Below are 8767 nucleotides of genomic sequence, written 5' to 3'. Positions count from 1 at the left end.
ATATATATATATATATATATATATATATATATATATATATTTCGATGGTCTATTAGACGTATCTAGAGAACAAAAGAGATGAGAGTTTTAAATTTTGGTTACCGATGTAAATGGTTGTGATCTATCGTTCGAAAATATTTTAGTCACCGCAATGTTGCCACATCTAAATGTTACATACATCAACTTGTGAATTTCAAATGAAACACCCTAACTATTATATCATTTTTGAATTTTGCATCAAAATCCAAATCACTTTTATCGAACATGTTCCATACTTATCCCTCATCGTTTTTAAAATATTGATTGTTTTATAATTTCTTATGGCGAAAACATGGTATTTTTGTTATTTAATATTGAATGAATTAATATACATCGAACTCAACTTCTGGCAACACTGCCATGGTAGTTATTATTCCAGGAAGGATTTCAAATCTTATTTTATACAGAGTATCTGAAAAATACGTCTCGATTTGTATCTTCGATAAACGACCATAACAAAATATTTGAAACCGTACATATTACCCTGTATATTATTCAATTTTCGAATTTAGTCAACTAATGTGAACAACTTTCATCAATTATGTCCTATACATATCTCTGACCGTTTATGAGATATGAATTCTTCAATATTTTTTTTCTTCTATACAAATATAACATTTCTAATACAAAATTCGGAGGAAAATGTATTATTGAAATATCGAATTTCGACACAAAAACGAATACTTTCCAAAATCAAATTGATAACAAAAATAATTCTACACTAGAAAACAAGAGATAATATTGTGAAACTGGCTTCGCAATTATTTGACATTTGATACTGATATGACAAATATTCAGTAGCTCAGTTACTTAAAATGCTGACTATTTACTTGTAAACATTGATGGATTGATGTTATCACGTGATCAGTCATCGTGACTCTGCGGATTTCGGACGCCTTGATTTCCTCGAAAACACATCTAACCCGAACTTTCAGTTCCTGTTTCGTATTGATAGGTGTTCTTTATACCTTTTCTTTGATTTTTCCCCAGAGGTGAAATGCTAGGGAAGTTAGATCCGGTGATCGAAGCGATCAAATCCAAGGACCCAAACGACGTATCCACCGATCTTCGTACATATCGGTTAGTTCCCTACTCACTTCACTTGGGTAAAGTCTAGGAGCTCCATTCAACTAATATCAACAATTCCGAGACAAGTTCCGGAGCAAATTATCCAGAAAATACTCACAGTCGATACCAGAATATCAAAATATTTTTCGGAATTCAACTTTTCTTCATAAATGCAAATAGAAACTTTATCATCCATGAGCATACTGAAAACATCAAAACTGATTTTTTGTTGAAATCCCCTTTGCTCAGAAGTGATTATTTTCACAATTGCATATTTCCTGATGTGGAAATTGTGATTCACCAGTTCATATAATTTTTTTCAAAAAGTTTATATCTTCGTATGTTAGTGCCATTTCGCAAAATTCTACCCGTTTTGGTAGATCATCTTGATGCAAAGCTTGCAGCCTAATTAATTTATAATCGTGCATATTATGTTTTTGTAACGTTCTCCATATAGAAATTCGAGATATTCCCAAATCAACTGCAGCACTAGATACTGATGATGATGATGATGAATATGACAGTCGGACAGTTTACGCTTGAAGAAGCTATTGTATAGCGAAACGCGTGTCGTAGTTTTTGTAAAACCCTTTATAGTGAAAATCATACAATAAACTGTATTAATTCTGTTTAAAATCTGTTTTTCCGTTAACCAGCTGTCGCACCCCTACGAACGACAACCCTCAGAAGTCGAAACTTGTGCGAGCTAAGGATTAACGAGGTCTTACCTTTTAACGTGTGATTCCTAACACGGGTTGGACGGTAGCAAGTGAAGATCGATCGTTCAGACTAGGGCTTGAACCACCGACCAACACGGCAGTCAATTCGAGTGAGTGAACAAAGCACCCACGCCGAACCGCTTGGCTACCGACTGACCAATTAGTTTTGAACAAGTTATTGTCAAATCCATTATTTTGTTTTTTAAATCAGACTTAGATCATGACACACCATTATCCTTGCTGAAATTCGGTTGTGAAATTTAAAATTAATGTTTAAAACTCTTTTGATATTCGAGTAGATGATTGGAAATAGAAAAAATTTCACCATATGTATTGAATGAGTGAATTTTCGAAGGCCCGATACCTACGCTGAAATTTTAAGAATGTGTGCATTATGCACTTGATTTTTGATTTTATTGGAAATTTTATGCTTGCATAGGAGCATTTTTTTTAAATAGTTCATATCTCATAAACGGTCAGAGATAGGTATAGGACATGGTCAAAGTTGTTCACATTGGTTGACTTAATTCAAAAATTGAATATAATACAGGGTGTTCCATTTGAAAAAAACTAGTTATGGTCGTTTATCAAAAATACTAATGGAGACGTATTTTCCAGTATAGAATAAAATTTGAGTTCCATTCTGAAATAACAACCACCATACCTCATCTCAATGATGCCAGAAGTCGAGTTCGATGTATCAGTTGATTCATGCGATATTAAATAATAAAAATATCATGTTTTCGCCAAAAAAATTACAAAATAATCAATATTTCAAAAACGACGAGAGATAAGTATAGAACATGGTCAACAAAAGTGATTTGGATTTTGATAGGGTGTTTCATTTGAAATTTCCAAGTTGATGTCTGTTACATGTAGATGTGGCAACATTGCGGCGATGAAAATATTTTCATACGATTGATCATAATCATTTACATCGGTAATCAAAATTTAAAACTCTCATCTTTTTTTGTTCTCTAGATACGTCTAATAGACCATCGAATATGGAATAACCTGTATATACATATGTATATGTGGATCTGAATAATGTACTTCAAAGCAAACTCAACAAATGAAATTGTTTATTCATGTTTACAAGTATGATTTGAAAAATTTGTCGACAGCATGGGTGCAGTTGATCCCTGCCCATTTAGTTTATAGCTACTTTTTTCTTTTTTTGATTGGAGTGGGATTAGGATCGATTTTCGTTCCTCAGTTTTTTTTTCCTGTTGCTAAAATATTTATTTTTTGCTTTGAAGTAAGTACACTGCTGAGATAAAATTGTTTAGGTTTTGATATAGGTAATTTAAAATATTTGATATGAACTATTTGAAAACATATCCAAAGAAATGAACTTTGAACGTTCAAGCCAGTCCATTCAACCTACTGTGTAGGTATATTTGAGACTGGCTTGAACGTTTACAGTTTAATTTTTTTTAGATTTGTTTACTGCCAGTCTTCAAGCATAGCCCACTGACTAATAAGAAAAAAATATTTAGGCGGGTTGAATGTTAGATCTCTGATACCGTCATTTTCAGAGGTTGAAAATAGTATAATACAGGAAAATTTTGATATTTTTACAGTTTGCGAGTCTTGGTTGAAAGCGGACATACCGGATCATCTGATCAAAATTAATGGTTTCAAGTTATTCAGGAAAGACAGGCAGAGCCGGGGAGGTGGTGTTTGTATATATGTTTCGGAAAAATTGAAATGTGAAGTAATCAGTCAACCTAACCGTTTTTGTGAACAATTTTGGGTAAAAATTTCTCTTTAAAGAAAATCTCTTGCAGTGGGTGTAATATACAAGCCCCCTCAACAAATAATAGTATTTTAGATTACTTCATAGATCAATGTGAATTAAGAGTTGTTGATAAGGAGCGGATTACAAAAATGTGTACATACATGTAAAATGTGTGAATTTTAAAAAAAAATTCAATGAAAAACTTTTTCAGAGAGACTTACACAATATGCCATTCTTCCAAATATATAATCAAGAAAGTATTGATTAAAATTTTTTTTTGTAGATAAATATTCTTCAAAATTTGTTTGATCGACACGCTCTCATTACTACTTCTAGAGTAACCAAACCCAAAGCTCCCTGGCTAACGTTTAACATGAGATAGATGATGTCTACTAGGGACAAAGCACTGAGAGCATTGAAAAGAAATAGAACCGAGAAGCTGCTGAAGTATTATAAAGACATCAGGAACTATGTAAATAAGGCTATTCTACTACTACACTAAAACTTAACACTAAAACTAAAAATGAAGAAATGTGGAAAACACCAAAATCAAATGGAATCTTATCTGAAAAATGCAATTAAATGCCAGATCATTTGAATAACCCAAATGATGTAAATAACTTTTTCATTAATTCTATACCTAACATGCAGACATCTCAAGATCTAATAACTTTTTACAAGTCTCTACCCGCTACCTTATCACGTCTGGTGGGAGATTTTTCTTCTGTTAACTGGTGACTATTCAGGAATCTGTCGACAACTGATATGTTACTGCTGCGACCCATCGTGAAAATAGAATACCTGGGGAGTTGGGATGCAGCAGTCAATGTACTTCTCTTAACGCAGGCTGAATTTGGTTTTTTCAAACTTCAACGCTCCACTTGAGGTGATCTCGAACACCAGTCTCTTCTTTCGTCGGATGTTGAACGAGATCGACAGTCCCGCCTTGAATGTCCTTCTCTGCCGCAGTTATAACTTTTAGGCCGTCTTCTTGCCTTGGGTGCAGTTCCATTCGTCAAATATTTCTTGAAGAGTTCTTCAAGACCTACCACGACTCGATCTGTTCCTTCGTCTTCCTTTTCATTGGTGGCCCTCACTAGAACTTTTCGTTGTTGACGCGAAGCATTTTTGGCAGCTACAAATTCTAAGGCGTGAATGATGGCTTCATTCAGTTTTTTATGATGTGTCATCCTCAATGACTGCTGCAGCAGTCTTTTGCCTGTTTTTCCGAATTCCTTGTAATAATTCACGATCTTCATTTCTGCGTAACTTCTCTTTCTCTCTCCGTTGTTCATCTTCTTCATTTCGGCGTAATTGTTCTTCCTCTCTTCTTCGTTCATTCTCCGCCAGGCTCGCTTGCAAAGCCTCAAACATTTTCTCAAGCTTTTCCATTCCATCGTAATCGACACTCCATATTTTTACCATGAAACAGTAAAATTTCAGTCAATTATTTCATTTCCGACACCGAACGTTACGTTTTTTCCCGTGGGTTGATCAATATTGACTACACTGAGTAATCAAACTCAACTTTATTTCACTTCAATATTGTCGCAACTCAGTACTCGCTTGACTATTAACGAGATGATTTCATTCGCTGTTTCACCCATTCATCATTCATCCAAATAATGAAAAAACTCATTTAAACACTTTATTAAATATATATTGTGAAGAAACGGAAAAAATACTTTAGGAATAAACTCACACTCAAATGTTAATAGAAAAAATACATTGAAACACCAAAAACTTACATTATACTGCCACCCAGCAGGATTGAAGAAAAGGAGATTCGCTGCGTTGCTGATGATCAATAGATACCTACTCAATTGAATTTTTGAAAATTATCTGTTCATGATCTTGACCTCCCTCAATATTTATGAAGATTTATACGCTGACATTGCAACTTTGATATGGTCACTGTACTAAGGTAAAATGCTCTGTGTAAAATTGGCGTAGGAATCATACGTTTAAAGGTAAGACCTCGTTAGTCCTTAGCTCGCACAAGTTTCTCAACTTCTGAGAGTTGTCGTACGTATGGGGGCGACAGCTGGTTAACGGAAAAACAGATTTTAAACAGAACAGATCATTGAACAGATTTGGAGATTGTTTTATATTTCTATATCCTGTGATCGGATCAATTTCGATGTCTTTGAACTTGGAATATTAAAAGATGGAATTCTGAATAGTGAGTATTTTTGTTTTAGAATATTGAAGTTGGAGGTTGGAACATATTTCAATTCATGTATTTACTTGAATGAATTTGAATTATTTCATGATCATTTTCCATATTTGACACATCTCACCTCCACGATGAAGCTGACTCGCAGCTTTCTGGGTGGTAAAAAAAAACAAAAAAACAAAATTGAAATTCGAATGAAACTCACTACTTAATTGAAATATTAAAAAGTAAAGGGTTTAAAATATGATTATAAACATCAATTATTACAAACTACATGTCCTATAAAAGTTAGAAAAAACTATATTGCCCAGTTGATTTTGCAACTATGAGTTCCCACACTGATATTGTCCTAGTCCGGCACTGAACTTTATCTGTCTTCGTGTCACTTCACCAATCTGTCCGCACAGCATTCCGTATCTTGGTTCTGATCTTGTTTTGGTTGACGGCTGCTGAGCTACCACAACTCAACTGGATGGAAACATTGGCAACGTAACAGTAGACTGAATTGAACTGGACTATAATTACGTATTACGTTGTGCTTTGCGTTTTCTCGTATTCACAGAATATGTTTTATGGTTTCTGTGAAATGTATCTGTCATTCTGTTCCAAGCCTATTCTCTCACTTGTGTATAGATAAGAAGAGTTACGACTTGACACTGACACATGACATACATATAATTTGATGAGTGGGTGAATATTTAGCGGCATTTTTCCTTCACTGAAGTAATTTTGATTTTACACTTTGAAATATATTTATATGTGTGGGTTCATCGTGTAATAGTGTAATTGTGTTATTAGCGGCCCTGGATTATAAAAATTCACTACTTAGAGTGCTTTTGGGTTGGGTTGCATTTGTGGTTCTGTTGTGTCAGCATTTATGAAACTAGCGTTGTTTCCATAAATTATTTGCGAAATATTTTCTATAGGCTGCTTGCGATTTGGATTATCCTAGTACTCAATGGTATGACAATGATTCTGGATCGTTTTGAGTATTACAATTCTATTCACGTATTATTATGTCTATGGATGATGTCTGCCCACACAGGAACTGTTTATCAGCTACTCAGAACAGCTGCTAATGCAACAAAGTATTTGATTCTGGTTGAATATGGCACTAGTGACTGCGATATTCCTATAGTCTATTCATTTAAGCCCTGATGATTCAACTTCATGTTTCCCTAGGTCATCGTGTTGTCTGTGGTAGGATCTGATGAATGTCCTGGAGTGAAAACCGTAACAGTGGTGATGGAGTAGTGGAGTAGTGACTGCCTCGTAATGCCTTGGGGTGTGGTGGTGCCTCGATTGCGTGAAACAAGAGAGAAATTCAGCAGTAAGTTCTTGCACAATATATTTCTATTCTTATAGCTAGGTTACATTACTAATCAATTCGAGAATAAAAAATCAAATGAACTCACTGCATTATGCAGTTAACAATCATTTGATAGTTTAGTCTAATTGGTTAGAGTACATATAATACACAGTTAACAGTTACAGTTACCAGTTAACAACATGGATGGTGTATAACCTGTCGCGTCATGTTGGGAGCTCCTGTATGCCAACAGAAAAAGAGAAACCAATTTATTCCAGTCTCTTTGATTTTCGAAGACAAACATCGAGAGATAGTTATTGATGGTGCGTTTATGCCTCTCGACCATTCCATCGGATTGTGGTGAAGAGCAGTTGTTCTTGTTTTCTTTATTCCCAACAGAGTCATCATTTCCTTCCATAAATCCGATTCGAAGTTGCGGCCCTGATCCGAGTGTAGTTCTTGTAGTTCTTGCAACAGAGCTTTTGCCACCGTTTTAGCCTCTTGGTTGGGTAAGGCTACTACTTCAGGCCATTCGGAAAAATAGTCCATCACAACCATAAGGTAGTTGTTACCGGATGTGGTCATAGGGAGTGGTCCCAGAATATCAAGTGCCATTCTCTCGAAAGGGTACCCACTGAGGTACTGCTTCAACTTTCCTCTCTGCCTTGTCTTCGGACCTTTTCTCGAAGAGCACAGGTCAAACCGCTTACACCACTCTTCCACGTATCGACGGCAATTCATATGTGGGTTCTTCCATCCGGGCTTTTCCATTTCCGAGTGAGTAGGTCATCTCGAATGCTCATGGAGTCCCGTTGGAGCCAGTAAACCCTTTTCCTGCTGGCCGTGCTTGGGAATCTTTTGCCATTCTGGCCTCACCCCTTTGGCAATAAATTCTCGCACAGTTTTCAAGACGGAATCCTCCTTCTGCGTTACGATGATGTCTTGCCTCGTCAGGAGTCAGGAAGGTAGTGTCACCCTCAGAGGCTCTTAATAACCGTTTTACACCATGGTTAGGTGATTCCTCAAATTGTCTGTCCGTAATCCCTGGACAAGGGACCCTTACAGGTTGCTACCCTCTGGGCCAGAAAGAACCCGAAGCGGCAGGAGGTAGGGGAGCGTATCTCCCTATCAGAGCTGTCCATAAAGGAGTCTCTGCCCGCTACCTTATCACGTCTGGTGGGAAGTTTTTCTTCTGGTAGTTGGGTATCCTTGTCCTCCTGCTGTTGATAAAATTTGCATCCGGATGTCAGGCATGGTCTTCTTGACAGGCTATCTCCGTTTCCTTGACTCCTTCCTCAACGATGTTGAATTTCTTGATCGTAAGTTTGTAACTTTTTGATGCACCTAGCTATTTGTCCTTCTGGTGTTCTGAAGTTGAAGAGCCATCGAAGTACTCAGTGGTCTGACCTGATCAAAAATTTACGGCCATATAAAAAGGAGTGGTAGTGATCCACCGCTTTGACCACTGCGATAAGTTCTTTTCTAGTAACGCTGTAATTTCTTTCGGATGTTCCCAGGGACTTACTAAAATAGCTGATGACGACTTCTTCTTCCTCTTGTACCTGGGAAAGTACTGCTCCTATGGGTATGCCAGGATCGGTGCGCTGGTCAAATGTCTCTTCAGGGTAGCAAATGTTTGTTGGTAGTATGGGGACCAAACGAAAAGTGTTCTCTTCTCAGTTAAGCTATGCAGCGGTCTGGCGATTTTTTCAAAG

The sequence above is a fragment of the Leptinotarsa decemlineata genome, unplaced genomic scaffold (genome assembly GCF_025532065.1).
Source record: "Leptinotarsa decemlineata unplaced genomic scaffold, Ldec_3_MD MMD2_tig00000505_RagTag_RagTag, whole genome shotgun sequence".
NCBI lineage: Eukaryota > Metazoa > Arthropoda > Insecta > Coleoptera > Chrysomelidae > Leptinotarsa > Leptinotarsa decemlineata.
This window is presented reverse-complemented; position numbering follows the sequence as displayed.